Consider the following 19,311-nt stretch of genomic DNA (forward strand, 5'->3'; position numbering starts at 1 on the left):
TATATATATAATAATATATAATATATAATAATATATATATAATAATGTTATTTTTAAACAAATAACATTAATTTAGTTGACAAACAGATCTGGTTCAAAGATAATTTGGATGACAACTTATTTTCATATCATTTTCATGACATATATATATATAAAAGAGATATTCCAATTAACATTTTATTGTAAAATGTATCTGTTTCATTTTTAGTTAATCATAAAATGATATGAAAATTCTTTATTGGGCTTTATGTTTTAGAGACCTAACAAAATATAATAAGCATTAGTATTGCAATTAGTCAAAATTTTGGGGATCTAACTTCTTTAATTTCTGATTGTTTTGAGTTAAAAAAAAAAAGGGTAAAATTCTGTAGGTGTGTATTTGTTTGGGTGTTGGCATTTATCTACCATAATGTGTCTAACATACATTCATGAAATTTCATATGATAACCTGCATATACGTAATATCGATGATGTCAAATTTTAATGAAAATTGAACAAGGTGGTGGAATTAATTACAGCTAAGAAAGTTTTGTAACCGTACTTTCAATTAAAAAGAATTGTAAAACAAAATATAAAAGCACAAACAAACAAAAGCAAATAAAAATTTCACCAACACCGATCAGGATTTTTAACATAAATGTGCAGAGCTGATTTAGTGTAAAAGATTTCAAGCCATCAGTTACTGCTATTACTTTGCTTTGTGATCTTGCTACTACTATAGATATTATTAAAATATTTTAAAGTTATAAAATTGTGAAAATCTTGCAGTTTATTTGAATTTTATCCCATCATATTTTTGTTTGTTTTTTGATGAATCAAATATTTTTTATACTTCTGTTGATGCAACACATAATGTCTCTGGAACTCAAAACTTGTTCCACAAGTGCAATCTGTGAATTGAGATATACAGAATGTTGAGGGGATATCTTGAGATATAGCAGGTTGCAGTTCATATCTGAATAATGTCTTAAATTTTGTGACATAAATGAAATGCCTCACTAAAATCCTACATCCTCCCAGGATAAGTAGGGTATCCTGAGAATGTCTTAAAATTCAAGTAAATATAGAAAATCCCTGAAAATTTTTAAATTTATCTTTTTAATTTATCAATAATAAAATTAATATTATTAAATTTAAGTTTACAGAATCCCTTTGATTCTTTGAACTCCCATTCTCACAGAATTTATGTAGCATAATTTAATTATAGGGAACAGAACTGGTTAACGGGCTATCAATGTTATTATATTGTTATATGCGACTATCCTTGAATATGTTGTCATCTAACAAACAGAATAACATAAATTTTTCCCTTGATCGTTTAAATTTGAGGTGACCATTACTATTTTCTACCCAGCACATTAAATCGAAAATTCCTAATCCAAATTGAAAACAGTTTGTTGGTCTTTTCTTATAGTTAAGGACTCTTTGTAATACTTGAATAACTCCCAAATAAAAGTTCATAATGCTTAAACAGTTAGTTTAATTCTTTTCTTTGTAGAGAGGGGCAATTCCTGCAATACCCTGATTGCAGTATCAGGATGTTGGAAAGTTTTGTAGATTACTTCTTGATTGACACTTAGTACTGATGAACTAATTATTGTTTTAAATGTGTGATTTATTTTATCTATTTGTATATCTTATGTATTGTGGCATTTGCAATGTGAAATATATATTACGCGATGAATTGAAATAATTGTTTATAAAGTATTGTAAAAGAATAATTAATAAAGTGCAACTTTCAAATTATATAAAATACTTGTTAGAAAACAACTGACCTTGAAATGGTTCTGACCAATCAGCAGAGATGGATTGGATGCATATAGGTGGTTTATATCTTAAAAATTAATTATATTTAAAATAATTAATCTGCAAATGAATTAATTCATTTGCAGATTAATTCGATTTAGGGAGGTGCACAAAGAACATTTATTGGGGATGGATATGAAGTGCTTTGTACTTAACTTTATGGGATTAATTTAAAAATTATTATTCATATTTAAATTTACAGGTGAATATGAACTTATAAAAAAAATTAGAAAAATTTCAGAACTTAACCAAGTATGGCGGTCATATATTGGTATGGGATACCATAATTGTTGCGTCCCGCATACTATAATGAGAAATATTTTTGAAAATCCAGGCTGGTAAGTCAATTTATCTCTGTATTAAATGTTCATGGTTTTCTTATTTTTTTAATCAGTACTTGTTATTTTTCTTTTATTACAAACCTATATAATGCAGCATTATAGTAGAAATCTTTTTTCAAAGTATAGAACAAAAATAACTTCTTACAACAAATATGGCCGTAAAATAATTTCCTGAAACATATAAGTCAATGATCCCTAAGATAACACGAAGCATTGTGAATTACTATTAAAATACTTTAAGAAAATGCCACAAATTAAACTTTAAAGATAATAAAAAATAATTTTGACCTTACCTAACAAAAGAATAAACAAAAACATACTTTCAGAATACACCAAGAACAATAGATAATTAACATGCTCATCCACAACATCTTAAGTAATCAGCCTCATAAACTATCTGCTTAAGTATAATCTACTCATGTCCCCTAAAGAGCACATAAGGACTCTTCACTACAGAATGTCTAACACCTAGATTCTCATTCTGTGTAACAGCACACTCATCGATAGTCTTATACAAAATTAATAAAAATACTAAAAAAGGTAAGTGAAACAAAAAATACATCATATTAATATATATAAAACATAAAGAATCGGAGAAAATAGCTTATAAATTAAAAAAATCTGGATGCAGTGTGGCTTTTCAAACATTGATCAGACAAAATAAACAATTTTACATAGAAAAGAAACAACCTGGAATATTTCACTATTCTGTAGTATGTAAACTGAATTGTTCAAACCACACAATTTTCTACATCAGTCAAACAGGGTACAATTTCATTCTAAGATATAATGAATATTATAAAAGCTTTCCACATCAACGTAGAACCAATATTTGCCAGTAATCGACCGACATTAATAATAAACTTGATATTCTTAATTTTCAGAAAAGAATTGCTTATTAACATACTCAAACGTTATGAAATAGAAGAAAATTTCATTCATAACTGCATTGCTGGGACTTGAAGATTAAAATGTTTTATTTTAAATAATGAAAAAGACAAACAAATGTTTTAAGACTGAGAGGTGTTGCTATCATCAACCATATCACATATAAAAATGTAATAATTTTAAGAAGTGAAATAAACAAAGGTCAGGGATAGGGGCAATTACTTTTATACCGAGATTTTGAATACTAGATTTTGGATATCGGTACTCTTTGGGAGTTAGGTTTCATCTCAGAAATGGTTGATCTGAGATTGTACAAGACTACATTTCATTTACATTCATACATATCATCCTCATTCATCTTCTGAAGTAATACCTTGTGGTGATTCCGGAGACTAAACAGAAAAGAAAAAAGAGATAAGGGCGGGCAATAATGATCAGATGAGGAAGCGGTTATAATGTTACCAGTTGTAAATAATTACAACCATTGAACTCAGTAAGTCAGGTAAACAAAAAAAGAAGAGACTTAAGAAGCAAGAAATTCATCTCCTGAAACCAGAGTTAATGGAAAAAGATTAAGAAGAAACATTGATAAAATCCAGTTTCTCTTCTTCATCTCAGTCTGTATACAAGAAGGTGACTGCCTCAGCATTTCTTTGCAACCCTCTTAAAGAGAGTGTGTTATCCCCTTCATAAACTAAGGCCCCATCAGGTGCATCCCTGCTAGACCAAAAGATACTGCCAAGGCCTTCAGAGAACAGAGGAAGAAAGGATGCAAAAATTTAGCAATTCTCCCAAGGATAACCGTAGTCAAAATTTTCAAACTTACACAATCTAATAAGATCAGAACGCAATACAAAATTCCATCCAGTTTATCTACTGGTTGTAACGAACCAGCATCTACTTGTTGTAACGAATACCATGATTCAATTTCCAGAAAATGTCATTATTTGTATATATATATATATTTCACTTTCTTGTGGACACGATAACTGCCATAATCTTGTGCCAGTCACTTTCAAATTGACACAAAGTATAATGACCCAAAATTTTGGTCGAGTTCCTAAATGGGTAAAATCAAGCCATGGGGGGAAGCTTTTTCAAAAAAACAAAATATCTCTGTAACTTTCTTATTAAGTAAAATATCAAATTAATTTAAAGTTCCTACTATTCTTTGGATAAGGGCCTAAACCTTATCTAAGTAAAGTTTTTTGATATCACCAACCATTGGCCCAGTGGGTGGGAAGAATGGAGTTTCGAAGACAAAAAAAAATCATACCTCCCTTAGTAGATACAGTATCAAATCAGTTGAAAGTGGTCTTCAGTCCTCTAAACATTACTTAAAATATTTGTCTGAAACAATGACCAACCCTTATGACAAGGGATGACCAAAATTTTGCTGGAATTGTAAGATGACGAGGGGGGCTTGTCATATGCTAAACATGTGAAACCTTTTTCACGTGCAACCATTGTCATATTGAGTAAATTTGTAGTTTTTCTTAACTTTAAGGTGGAAATCGTTTTTATCTCTTACTTAGCACCGGTGAAATATACCTCCGCCTTTCAGCATGTCGAAAGGAATTTTTTATAACCTACTCAGCGTAATCTTGAGAGATTTTTGATATGTTTATTTCAGTTGTTAATAGTTATGAAGTACGTATAACTTATTTATTTTTTCCTATCGATATAAATTTGATAGAATACAGAAAAAAATTAGTTTTTATTTAAAAGTGATCTAATCGCATTGCTACAAGCCTTGTAGCAATATGTTTAATCTGCTCAGAAGACCAGTTTTCTCATTATGTAATTAAGATGTAAAAGCTGTAAAAATATACCTTTCAAATAGTGTTGGTGGTTTTCAGTAAAGTTTATAAATACAGATGGTTAATGGCTAAATGCAGATGGTGGGAATAAGTTAATAATGAGTTAATGAAGAAGTTGATGAATGACATATCATGAACTGGTTTGAACCATCAAGAGTATTTACATTATAAATGGTTAAATGTGTTTGTCTCCTACCATAGCAGTTCATAATATTAATAATAATAATCAAATTTTATATCAATTTTGCCATAATATTGATCATCTTAAAATATATTTTTTGATATATTGTTTATATAACTTTTTAAATAAAAAGTTTATCCTATAAAAGTTTTGTTTTATTTTGAGTTAATATTCCTTAAAATGACTTTTTATCTGTGTTTTTTAGGTTGGTATTTCACTTGAAACTGTATCGCATGATGATGTAAGCGATTTGCTTTGGATCTTTGGATGTGAAACATCGTTAGAAGAGGTATAGTATATATTTTTAAACTACATAAACAATATTTGAATTCATTTACTATTATTTTGAAAAAGTGTAAATTTTAATGTAATTTCATAAACATTTTAGTACATTTTATGAATATTTTTTAATGTATTAATCTATAATTCTTATGTTCACACTGAAATTGTTAATGAGTTAACACTTTCAGCCGTACATCTTGCTCTAGTAATATGTTAAAGTAAATATGAATGACAAATTTAGTTCTAAAACTGTGTCAGTGACCATATTTCTTTCTTTCCAGCCAGGAGGGCTGGCTTTACCATTAGTTTGGCTTGTTGTGCAATCCCTTCATAGGAAACAAGAGTCCTTGACTAATTCTTCAGGCAAGGTCTTACTGATACCAATCTGTAGGTGGTAGCATAGTACATAGATGGAACCAGGGCAGCTGACCGTAATACTTACCTAAGTTCCTAAGTAAGAAGGATAAGGATAACAAAAGGGTAGGGAACAGGCAAGGAACAATCAATCGATTGGTCCTGATTTGGTTAGTTTACTGTCTTCTCAGGAATGATAGTTTCTTTTTTTACTATTATAATAAAAATCTTGCAGTAGGGGGCTGCATATGTTGAGAATTTTAAGTGAAGGGGATTTACACAAAATCAGATAGCAAATACGATTGTCATTTTGTGTACGATGTGTGTGCATACGTTAGTACTGTTTAAGATGTAAATAAATATTGTTACAAGAAATGTCAAGCAATTTACCTCTTTGTTTCCTTGCTCTACCTTCAATTAATGCTTTTTCCTTCTGGTATACTCTGATCATCCTCTCTATTCCGTACTCTACCCATTAAATAATAATCTATTCAAAAGCATTCAAAATCGTGTTTTATGAAACATAAATAATGTTCAGACATTGTATAGATAATGTTATGTTTTACTTGTTAAATCTTTGTAGGGTTGTATTTTTGAATAGGTGTTCCAATTTTTTGTTTCTTTTATATAGAAAGAGAGATTGTAAGATTTGTAGATTGTTACCTAACCCAAAATTTAGTTATTTAACACCTATCTAAATAATTTTTTTCATGACTGAACACTAGGAATTGTAATAAATATTTAAAAATTTTTCAGTATTTGGAACCTTCTAAAAAGAATCCATTCCTCACCAAAGCACTATTTCCTCTTCATGCCTGGACCACAAAAAAATGTAAGATTTTATTTATTTTTATTTGTTAACAGGAAAATAAACTGATTATTGATATAACTTATGTCTGAAATTTTTTCAAATCACCAGAAAAATTATATACAATTAACCTAATTCTTGTAGGGATTAGAATCTTATAATTTTTAAGAAAACCTTTTTTTAGAAAATTTCTTTTATTATTCATTAGTGTTATTTTAGAGAAATAAGGGGACATTCATTATGAAAGTACATTTTAAAAATTTTAATATGCTCTAAAGAAATTAGAATAGGACATTTTAAAAGACTTGATTTTTTAACATAAAAGGTTGAAATATTCAAAATTAATAAAATATGCAAATTACTTTAATTAGGTTTCTTAAAAATGTAGTGAAATCCATAGAAGAAATTGGTTACAAAAAAGTAAAAACTGATTGTTTTAATTTTAAACATTATATAATAAGAACATATAATAAACAAGAACTTACTGATCCCTGTCTTTAACCAAATGTGATACACTCCTATTTTGTGGAGTCACATGATCTAACAAATATGTGCTATTAAGTAAACATCAAAATCCTTTTGTAACATATTTTTTATTTAATTGTAGGAATTGTTTATATTAAATAGCGTGTAAATAAAACTATACAAAGTATTCTAAAAAGTTAAAAATATCTTTGAAAATAATTTATTAGGTGTAACAGAGAAGAATCTTTAAAACACAAAGTCTGGTTATATTAAACATATAACCATAAACAAGAAGTAATATAAACAGTTTCATTTCTAATTATCAAATAAAATTATAAACTAGGTGAAATTAATAAAAAAAAAATTTAATTGCAGTTAAATAAACTATTTTAAAATTCATCTCGTAAATATTACATAATGTTATGAATGATTTGAATAGTATAGTGTACTGCCTAGAAAATCAGGTATATAAAGGAACATATTTACCAACAATATAGGCTATAAGAAAAACTAAAGATTTCTTTCTATAAAGGTTCAGTGTAATTAAAGAAACACATCTGTAACTGAGTAGAGCTGCCCTGGAATTACACCAATCATTCATATTAAACAACATTTTTCTAATTTCCATTTGTTTTTTCTTTTTACAAAGATATAGTTATTATGCCATACTCTATGTGCTTAGTAAAGGATGTTTTTTTATCTTGTATGTAAAAAGAATTTTCCTTTTATTTCTTGATACCTGAAGTTTTTTCTGAATATCAGATCATTGTGGTAAAATGCCTCGTTCTTTAAGACAAGTCAGATCAAAGATTAGATACATGCTAAATACAATAAACAGTTTCAATTTGAAACCAAACTCTTTGTATATGGTGTGTGTGTGTGTGTTTTGGTGAAATCTGTTCAAAAAGTATCATACCTATCTTTTTCTTGAAAATTACTTGAATGTGATCAGTAAAGTTTGGTAAAAGTGCAGGACTATGTGCCACGTGTATTTTTTGTAATTGCATAGAGGATGTCATTTGTTATTCAGCAGCTATTGCATGCATGAGTTTTGCAGGGCTTGTTGCAATTTTATTTTGTGCATAATGATGATATACACTAAACATTATTATATCAAGTTCTGCCAAAAGCTTAGTGAAACACAAAGAAAAACGATTAAGAAGATTAAGCAGACTTTTGGGAGTGAAGCTACAGGGGTAATAAATATTACAGAATGGAATAATAATTTTCAAAATAGTGACACTTCAGTTGAGAGTGAACAACACACCAATAGGATATTAACAAGCCGAACTCCAAATATCATTAACAATATATGCAATTTGACATGGAAAATCATCTGCTGACTAAGAAATTACAAAGGACATTGGGATTAGTGATGAGTTCACCTGATTTTAAAGGATGAATTGAGTTTGTAGACACAGACCATGAAATTTGTGCCAAAGTTGCTTTACTTGAGCAGAAAAAGATTTGTTTTGATGTTGCATAGTAGTATACCAATGTGATCCTAAATCTGTTAAGACCATGTTGTCGATGAATCTTGGGTATATGGATATAACCCAGAAACGAAAGCTCAGTTGACAGTTATCAGGATTTCCATGCACACTGGAAAACCTGGAATTTGAAAAATCTTTAAGTTCTGGAAATTTCTTGGAATTTGAGCTTATTTGTCATAAAATATTTATTACTGATGTAGAAATTTTGCAAAATTTTACTTATTTTTCCATACTATTATTTTAACCAAGTTCATTTTTTAGTAGAATATATTCTGAAAATAAGGGAGGTTGAAAGATATCTAATTTTATTATTTCTATCATTAGTTTTATTATCTTTGTCAATCAAAAAAAAAATAATTATGACAAATAAAAAAAGTATGAGTTTCATAAAATACCTTGAAATTTTTATCTATGTCTCCACATACAACAAACAATTTTTCCACATTCACTAAATGTGTTTCACTGACTTTATTAAATTTAAGTTTCACTGACTCTACTAAATTGAAGTTGTAGAAAAAAATTGATGATCAATATCATTGATGCTTTTTTATGCTTAACAGATGTGTAGGATTTTGAGTGTAATTTTTTAGCTGTTACTGATCTTTTTAATGCCTAAATAAATCACCATCATTTCCAAGGCCAAAGAAAGCAAGACAAGTGAAAATGAAGCTGACTGTTTTTTTTTTAATTTCCTCAGAGTTGTGCAACCCAAGTATGCCCCAGAATTCTAAACTATCAAGAAACAGAACTCTCTAAAGGATCTCCATTACCTTTGTCATGCAGTTTGGTGCAAGAGATTGGATCTATGGAAATTACATAAATGTCAGTTGCATCATAACACACACGCCTATTTGTCACATGTAATCCAGAACTTCAAATACAGAAAGTATTTATTCTGTATAGTCAAATACAGAAATCCTCAGTTCACTAGAACCTAAGACATATTTTTGAAATCACTACTCACCAGATATGGCTCCTTGTAATTTCTGGTAACTTCAAATGCTTCTGAAAGTGTTCTGATGTCACAGCTGGGAGATATAATGATGAATGTGATAGCACAACTTGTAGAAATATCAAAAGAGATGTACAAAAAATATTTTCAGTATTATGATAAGAGGCTATTTTGTAGGAAACAAAGATTTATAGCCACTTGGTCAATGGTCAGACAGATTTTGAACAAACCTTGTATTTATGTTTTATTTTATAAAGTTTAGTAATAATTATTAATTTTCTGTTTTTAGATTGCTGAAAACAGTGATATATTAAGCAACAGTATTTTGAAGACAGAATTCAAAAGAATGTCACAGTTTATGACTCATCCTATTTTTAACACTTATCATTCTGAAACAAGAATTGTAAGATATATGAAGTCACTAGAAAACAAAGATATTTCTTTAGTTCATTCTATGATTCCACTGGTTTGTATTTTCTGATTTGTCTAAATAAACTTAGAATAGTTAAAAAATTGTTCTATGCAGTTAGGCTCTAGGAAGTGTTTTTTTCATTTTTTCCAGGAATAAAAATATTAACCCACCGGCTTGGTCTAGTGGTGAACGCGTATTCCCAAATCGGCTGATTTGTAAGTCGAGAGTTCGAGCAAACTCGAGAGCCCTAGTAAAGTCTAGAGTCCTAGTAATGTCAGTTATTTTTACACGGATTTGAATAATAGATTGTGGATACCAGTGTTCTTTGGTGGTTGGTTTCAATTAACCACTCATCTCAGGAATAGTTGAACTGAGATTGTACAGGACTACACTTCATTTACCCTCATACATATCATCCTCATTCATCCTCTGAAGTATTATCTGAAAGGTAATTACCGGAAGCTAAACAGGAAAAGAAAGGAATAAAAATTTAAAAAAGTGAACAGAATTAAAATAAAGTTTAGTGCTGTCTCTAACATTATTTTTATCCTCTGTTCAAGATTTTATCTATGTTGGGTCATCTGAAATACTTCTAATTTTTGTCCTGCACTATCTTTCACCTGCTGCTGCACATTTGCAGTGTTCTTTTTTGCAAGTTCTTACATCTTCCACTGCTATCATAAACCATCTTATTGCTCTAACTGTACTTCTCATTGCTTACAGTCTCATTTTTACTCCATCCTTTTTCTCTTCTCTACTATACTTCTCTTAAACTGATTTGGCAACATCTGCATTACTTTTCTTTTCATTATTCAATATCAATTACTTTTATTATATTTCATTCTAGCCCTGCTAAATGAACCTGTTAGGTTTTCACAATATTTTGTATTTCCTCTAGATTATCATAATTGATTTGGCTGTTATTTTCTGCTTTTCCTAGCATTGTTATTCTTCCCGTTCGTATTTGGCAAATATCAAAGTATCGCCATTCTCAAAACTACTTTTAGCAATCACTTAATGCCAAAAGTAGTTTTTAGAATGGAGGTACTCCATAACGCATCGACTACAAATGTTAGAGTGACAGTGCTAGAAATGGCAAAAAACAATATTCAAATTGACCTGTCAGGTTCATTTTACCTTGTATTTTCTCCGCATAAAAGGACTAATTCTAGCTGAGATTTGTCACCAATAAATTAGTGATTACAGTACGGTAAAGATATTACGAGTAGACAAAGCATGGAAGATCAGTTCATTTAAAGAAAGAACAATGGATGTTAATGATGAACAAAATTCACTGATGAGCTAATAAAGACAATTTCAGTGATAGACATTCAGTAATTAATCGGTATACTTCTTGAGCAGGGCTTGGTAGAATTAAGAACTGTTCTTCATTAGATCTCGACTAAAATTGTAGGCTATTAGAAATATTATGTAGAGTGTACCCAAAAATTTTGCTGACATTTATCTACAAGTTTTTTGTTTTTGTTTTTTTTTTGCTACGGAAAACAAAGAAAGCTTTCTAAACTTTACAGTAATAGCAGATGAAACAAAGACTATTTTACCTATAAATAAACTATTTAAACATCTTGGCAATTTGACACTTCCTGGCAATTTTTAAACAAATATATTAGGGAATTTGATAAATGTTACAGCTTACAATGAACTAAATAATTTTGATGTATGATTAAAAACATGTAGTAAGGAATTTTGGTTTAAGGTTAGCCTCCAATTCCATACTCTTATTTACTATACAAAGTTGTTGGAGACCATCAAGTGAGAAATTTTAGACAATTCCTCTAATAGATGTAATCTTATACAAATAACTGTATGTATATACGTGACATAATCTTAGTGGCAAGGTGCAAAAATGAGATATCCAGTCTAAAAAATACTAGGAAGATTAACAGTATATTATGAAAAACAAATCACTTAGATTCAAATCCTGGGAACACCTCATTTTGACCTACATTTTTGTAACAGAGAACACGTCTTAATATAAGTAGATAAATGACATTCAAACACCAAAGTATACGGGTGTTATGATGGACTTGACCCTATTTGTTATGCATCATTGTCTAAGTTCAAGGTAAATTAGTGGAAAAAATTGAATTATTTGTTAAATTAACAGAGGGGAAGTATAATCAGAAGTCCTTTGCTTGATGACTTTAGTGCTTTGTTTTGCAGCAGGTGGTTATCCAACATCCAAACAGCAAGTGTCTGCATATATCATGCATTTGTTTGGTACTGAATAAATACATTTGAATAGTTAGTAGGTGCTTGAGATTGATACAAATTCAGAAAAAATTATTTTTTGGTCAGGTAGCACTTCTATACTTCAATTACCAATTACATTATTACTAGCAAAGAATAAGATGAGAGATTTAAGACTTGCATTCTACAATCATTTCATTTCTACCTCTCCTTGTTGGCCTAAGAGTGATTTTTTTCTTTGAATGAATATCATTCATCGGATCAATGAGGCTCATGGTTCTGAAAGGCTTATCATATTGAGGCTCTCATGTTGTTATATGGAGAAACTGTTCTGTAGGGTTTGAACTGATGGTTGTAGGGTTATGAATGGATAATGGTACCTTTTATAAAACTCTTCTTTTTTACCTATTACTATTCCTTGGGCAGTAGTGGGCTCCAAGAGAAAATCAGAGTGAATTCCTCCCTGTATTTCTTCTGCCATCTTTGTGTGGATAATTCTGACCGACATCTTTGACATCAAAGCTGTTGGTCTGTAGCATAGTTATCATGATGCCAAGTTCTCTCGGGCATGCTTTACTGTGCTGCAAGAACTGGACACTTGAAAACCATGTGTTCTGCGATATCCTCTCTTCTGCAATAATTACACTTGGCTGAGGGATTCAATGCTTATGTAAACAAGTATGCTTTAAAGTAACTGACCGATCAGGAACTGAGTTAAATAGTACCCCCAGTTTTCCATGCTTTGTGGTCCAGCCATCTCCGTAGATCCAGTATTAGTCCCTATGTCTATCTTTTTTTCTTTTTTATTTGCTTCCAGGACTGTCGTTAGATATTGATGTCCAGCTATCTTTTTGTCAACTTATCCTATACCATAAACAATGTCTGGACAGCATTAATTAACTAAGAGCAGACAATTCTGAATGCAGAAACAATATGGTAGAGTGTGATTAAATCTTAAAAGGATGCTGAAGAAGATTACTGTACTACCTGAATGAACAAATGAAAGACTTCTTTGACTGAAGCATAGGTCTGATAGAATAATTTCAAATCCTGACAGCAATTTTCCATGCTCTCAGTTTACATATGCTCTGCTTGAATAGTTCCATGTCACATTATTCAGAGATAAGAAATGGTTTTCAGTATGGATGGGATGGAAAAGTAATTTTGTTGAGTGTATATTTGAACTTGATTTAATAAAATTGTTAAATAGTAGTAATATGCTACTCTCCTCCTAGGAAAAGTCTTTGATCTCCAGAGGGATTATGGGTGGAATGGGCATCTGTTGTACTTTCCTAAGCTTGTGGGTACCAATTTTTTAGTGTTTTATTTTCTTTTTATCTCTTCCTGGGTAAATTCCTATTTATTATCACTCCTTTTTATCATTGATCTTTCCATGTTCTGTGAGTTTAGGACAGGTCCACTTAAGTCTAATATAAAAAAGGTACAGTTCTAAAATTACTCCCCTTCATGTGATTCATGGATTTAACAAAGATGTCGACTTGTGTTTTAAATGCATGATTTATGTTAATAAAAGCATTTTTTAATCTTTTATACAGGGTTCATGCACAATGAAACTGAATAGTACTACTGAAATGATGCCTTGCAGTTTTAAGGAATTTACTGATTTACATCCATTTGTACCAAAAGAACAAGCTCAAGGTTATCAGCTTATGTTTACTGAATTAGAAAAGGATCTTTGTGAAATAACTGGCTATGATAAAATATCCTTTCAACCTAACAGGTAAAATTTCTGTGTATAAATTAAGATTAAGACCAGTTTTCTCAGATTAGAATGCCTTGAATGTTCAATATGCAAATCATTGTTTTTAGTCTTTTATTTTAATTTCAAATTAATTAATTTGTTAATTAATTCATATGTATTTTTCCTCTATACTTACTCTTATGTATTCATATAGATTATTACATTAAAAAATTAATAAATTTAATAATTTAATCTAATAGACCTAATAAATAAAATCTATTTTACTAAAATAAAGCAAATCTAAAAACATAATTACTGAAGTGTTTAAAACTAAAAAAAATCTGACAACACAGGTTTCTGATACACGACTTACACTTACAGTAAAATTTAAAATATTTATTATTTTATTTAAATATAATATTTTTTTCATTTATTTAATTCAATGATTCTAACTAAAGTGCGCACGCAAAACGTATTTAATTTGCGCGGGTGTGGCGATACTAGCTGCGACGGTCGACACTAACTAAACTAATGTTATTTCACAACTTACATAGAGCAAATTTTGCTTGTACTGTCGGCAGACTGGTGTAGCCAAAAGGCTTAACACACCGGTTGTACGAACAGATGAAGTTCGGTGCTGATTTTAAATAATTAAAGTCATAAGTTGATGTTATTGTCAAATTCCATATTATATTTGAAAATACTTATGTATGAATAAATTAAATGTTTAATATACTCAAAATATTAAATGAATTATTTATATATTATTAAATGTTTATTGTAATTGAATTATGAACTGGAACTGCTATTTAATGCAATTATACAAGAATAATGCGATTGCCATTTGTAGGCGCCTGGAACTGAACAAGAGTGATGACTGAAGAATGAATAATGACCACAAGAATGACGATGGACTTGCTTAAATAATGTTGCTGGATCCGCTGCTTTGTCAGGAGTCGAGTGCATTCGAAAGGAGCTGAGTGATGTATAAGGAACTACTGAATTGTCAGCAGCCAAGTGCGTATGAAAGAAGCCGAGTGCTCTGTAAATATTCGAATGAATCTGACCGAAGCCGAAGATATTTAAATTTAAAAATCCTATTAAATACATTAAAGCTCCAACATTTAAACGATAATAACAAAATATGAATTTGTAAAGAATATTTAAAAATTAAAGTAACCTAAGTCTGAATACAAGGTACCAAGTCAACCGGGCGATCAAGTTCCGAGACCCGGCCAGATGAAGTTACTTTTTTACACTTAAATATTATTCATTTATTTAATTCTACCACTCACCTGTGACATCACAACATTGCAGACGACTACAATAGTGATGCTGCAAAAACTTTTTTTTTTCAAATATTATTTTTAATTGTTAACAAATGTGTTAGAAAAATATGACCTTAATTAGGCGAAGTCTCGAGGTACTGAGGATGATCTTGTTCTGCAGCATCACCTCTTGACCATTTAAGTTGAAATTTTGACCAAGTTTTGGTCAAAATCGGTCTAGTAGTACTGGAGATATAATGGTGATTTGGTGATTTAGAGGCCAACACCAAACACACAAAAATTAACGTCTGAAAAATTTCTATCTGGTTTTTAGGTTCCTTAGGTATCAAAATGTTAAGATCCAGTGAAAACTGCATATGCCCAAATTGGACTGATTACAGTACTTTACTTTCTAGAACTACAGCTCTGCTATAGCACTTTCTAGACAGGAAAGTAAAAGATAAAGGACTAAATGTTTTTTAGGGAAATTTTTTAATCCTAATTTATTTTAATATAATTTTGGAATATTTAGAAGTTATTTTTATCTAAAAAATAATTGACTATTATTTATAATAATTGAATATTATTATGTATGTGTTGTTCATTTTTATTTAAGAAAACAAACACTAAACCATATTCAGGGTTGAATCTGATTATTTCCTTGCAAATTAAACCAGATGCAATGAAGAAATACTCTGAATAAAAGGAGCAGTATTGCTCTTTTGATAGTAGGATAAAATATTCAGAAATAACATTTTTAAGCAAGGATTCCAATGTTCAAAGATGTTTTGAGAGTTTTAGAAGCATACAATATGCTTTTCTGTTGGATGTAGTGTTCAGTGCTTAGGACAGTGCTGTGATGTAGAAGTTTTATGTTGTAGTGTTATATTTGAGTTGTCAAATCTCAAATTCTTTTTAGTATTACTTGTAGGATAAATGTGTTACAGTTTATGGGTAAAAAGGAATATTAAGAAATAATTTTAACTGTTATTTTATTAGTTTTATAAAATTTGACAACTTTGTGAATCGAATGCTTCAGTATTTGTGTAACTCTTTTTTTTTCAAAGTATTACTTTTAATTCTATTGGTCTCCAATTACCTTTGAATATTTTTCATCAAAATTAATTTATTTCCTTTTCAAATTAAATATTGTACTCATATGGTAGATGAGAACTTCATTACAATCCTGCACTTTACAACATGATATTGTCTTTGACAAATGAGACTTGACATATATCTCATTACTTTCCTTTGTCAAATATCTTGTATCGTCATTGACAATACACAAACTGTATTTTTAATTAAAGTTTTTGAAATAATCTGAATAATTCTATTCTAATAGTAGGTTCAGGTAAAATTTTGGATGAAAGAGCAGAAAACTGAATTTTTTAATTTTTAAGAAAAGTTTTATTAACATTTTTTGTTGTTTGTAAAATCAATAATCTTTGAAATATTTGCAAAAAGATCTCATTTTACCTCCGTTTACTGCTCACTCTTTCAACTTCTTTGAACTACATATTGATTAGGAGTCTGCAGAGAATCTTAATAACCTCTAAATTCTTAATAAATATTAAAACTATACTTTTAAAAGAGAAAAGTCAATTTCTCCTAATTATTTCCGTACAATCTCTTTTTGGTCTATTTTTAATGTACTATAATGAATTAGGCAATGTTTAAAATTTCCCTTGTGTCACAAACAGAGAAAGAAAGCCTTATTTAATTTTTACCACACCTATGATGCTGTTTTTAATTTTAAAGGTCAAATGAATTATTTTAGTTTTCAAAGTATATTTAGATATATTTTGTTTTATAATGTTTGTTTACAGTGGTGCCTAGGGTGAATATGCTGGTCTTAGAGCTATTCAGACATATCATGCATCACTTGGTGAAACTCAGCGTGATGTCTGTTTAATACCAGTTTCAGCTCACGGTACAAATCCTGCGTCTGCACAAATGGCTGGCATGACTGTTGAACCCATATCTGTTTCCAAAGATGGCAGTATTGAAATAGAACAATTAAAAGAAAAGGTTATATTTTTATTTATGTTATATCATTGTTACTTTAAATCATTGCCAGGTCCCTCATTCCTAATCTATTATTTTCAGAAGATTAATTTTTAATGGTGATCAATTTCATAACTGAAATAATTTTAAATTTATTTTATAAACTTTAGCCCCCTATGAACATAAAAACAGTTCTTGTGTGTGTGTGTGTTGGCTAGGAGAGAAGAATACTCATCCCCTTCTATGTTATTCCTGAAATCTTCTCTCCTTTTGTCTGTTCTTTTGAGAAACTGTTTTTTGTCTGTGGTACTTCTATTACAAAATGAGAATTCCTGGTTTCCCTCTGGATAACAGATTTATTAAGTAGAAAAAACCTGCAGCTAAAATTCTAAAAAAAAATATTTGTGTGGAAATTGTTTATTTTTAATCTTTTAATTCCTTGTCCCCAAAAAATGGTTACTTAAACATATACACAGCATGTAAATAACAAAAATACCTCCTGCAACATAGGGAAGAAATCCTCATTTAAAATTTAAAAGAGTACAGGTTTACTTTTTATCCTATTTAGAACAGTACATCTTGAGTGAGTAAATGGTAGAAATTCTATTTTTTTTTGTTGAGATGAATAGCCTGTGTTGGTAAATATTTTAAATGAAGAAATAGAAGATATTGTGAAACAGAGGATTTCAACCATGTACATTGTTAAGAATGCAAATACATTAACGAAGCCTTCAATATTCATTAGCTTATATGTCAAATAATGAATATTATTGAATTTGTTAATACAAGTAATGCCATTCATGTGGCACTTGTATAAATAATATAACTGACAAAAATTGAGGTAATGGGCATAAATCAAAATAAATTAAGCCATTACAGCAAAAGCCTTATTTCTTTTAGTTTTATGTGGAATGTAAAGATAATATAGAATAAAATACACCTTAGAAAAATTATTAGTAGACATAACTTTAATTATACTTACAGTATGTAGATAGCACTCACTTCAATGAATTATTCATTCACCTACCTATGAAAATTGTGGTACAATATCATTTTTTATTATGTTGCTGATATCTTGAGAAAAGGTTACTTGATTTGAATAAACGAGATAACGAAATAAAATTTAGTCTCTTTTTTGAAGATTTTACTTGCTAATTATGGCTATGTTGTTACATAATGCGATTTAGTCAGCTTCTCAAAATTCTACTATATGAAAGTGTCATTAAAATGACATGCTCACTATTTATGATTTGCTCATTCCCCAGTTCTAGAGTTACCTGGATAAATTTATGCTTAGAATGATCCTTAAATCAATAATACCATTGATAAAAGGATCATTTAGCTTGGCCCATTGTTTCTTGAATTTTAAGCAAACATCATATAAAAAAATTTTAACACTTACTGTTGTTTGCTGCTTTGGTCTGCTGTACTGTTTCATATTATGCATAAATTGTAGATATATTGTCTCATTTGTAAGCTAATTTGTCATATAATTTCTTTTTAGAATGTAGTGTAATGATGATAAATGTGTCGTAAATGAGTTCATTAGTTTCATCATTAATTAGTACACTAATAAAATGGTTTTTTACAAGCCCGCCGAACTGTGAATGTGTCCAAACACAAGACATATTTTCTAGCAATGGAATCTCTTTGGAGATTTCACTGTACTCAAAAAATCTTAAAGAAAGCACTCTTTTTTGAATTACGTTTGATTCACTCATCACAGTTTGATGAATATTATCACATTTTTGGATTGCTTCTCTTTTAATGCAATTTATAAATGTGGAGATAACATTTTTAAAATAACATCACTGGGTGATTTGGATGATGAAATGATGTATTTCATAACTCTTTTCTTTTTAAAAAATCTCAGCTAATTTAAGAATGGATATTTTCTTGCAACAGAAACACCTATTTCATGAAATTCAGAACTAAGGTAATGAATTTAAGGAATCAATTTCTTTTCATCTGTTTATAAAATCTAGAAGCAGCAGAATTTAGGATGCCCAAGGAACACCGCTATCGCTTTCAGGTCTCCACAAATGTTTCTAATACTGAATCATTACCGACACAAGTTTCATATTTTCTAATGACTTCTTCATATGAGCTAAAGAAATTGAGAGGATATTATTTCGAACATGAAGAAGGACTGTTTTAAAACTAGGCTTTGAGGAGTCTGTAAAAAGACGTCATTGATCAGAATGGCGCATATGTTCAAAAGCTTCAAGTAAAAATTCCACATCATTACAGTAAACTTTCTTGACAGCCTTTATATATAAAAGAATAATTCTTTATATTAAAGAAAATACTTGAATTTTTTTTTT

At 29.6% G+C, this 19,311-nt stretch overlaps 1 pseudogene; it reads left to right on the top strand.

Moving 5' to 3' along the window:
- LOC142327889 (glycine dehydrogenase (decarboxylating), mitochondrial-like) overlaps positions 1-19,311 on the top strand; it is a 41,867-nt pseudogene that overhangs the window by 11,882 nt on the left and 10,674 nt on the right.

This window comes from Lycorma delicatula, chromosome 7, assembly GCF_047948215.1.
Source record: "Lycorma delicatula isolate Av1 chromosome 7, ASM4794821v1, whole genome shotgun sequence".
In the NCBI taxonomy this organism is placed as follows: Eukaryota; Metazoa; Arthropoda; class Insecta; order Hemiptera; family Fulgoridae; genus Lycorma; species Lycorma delicatula.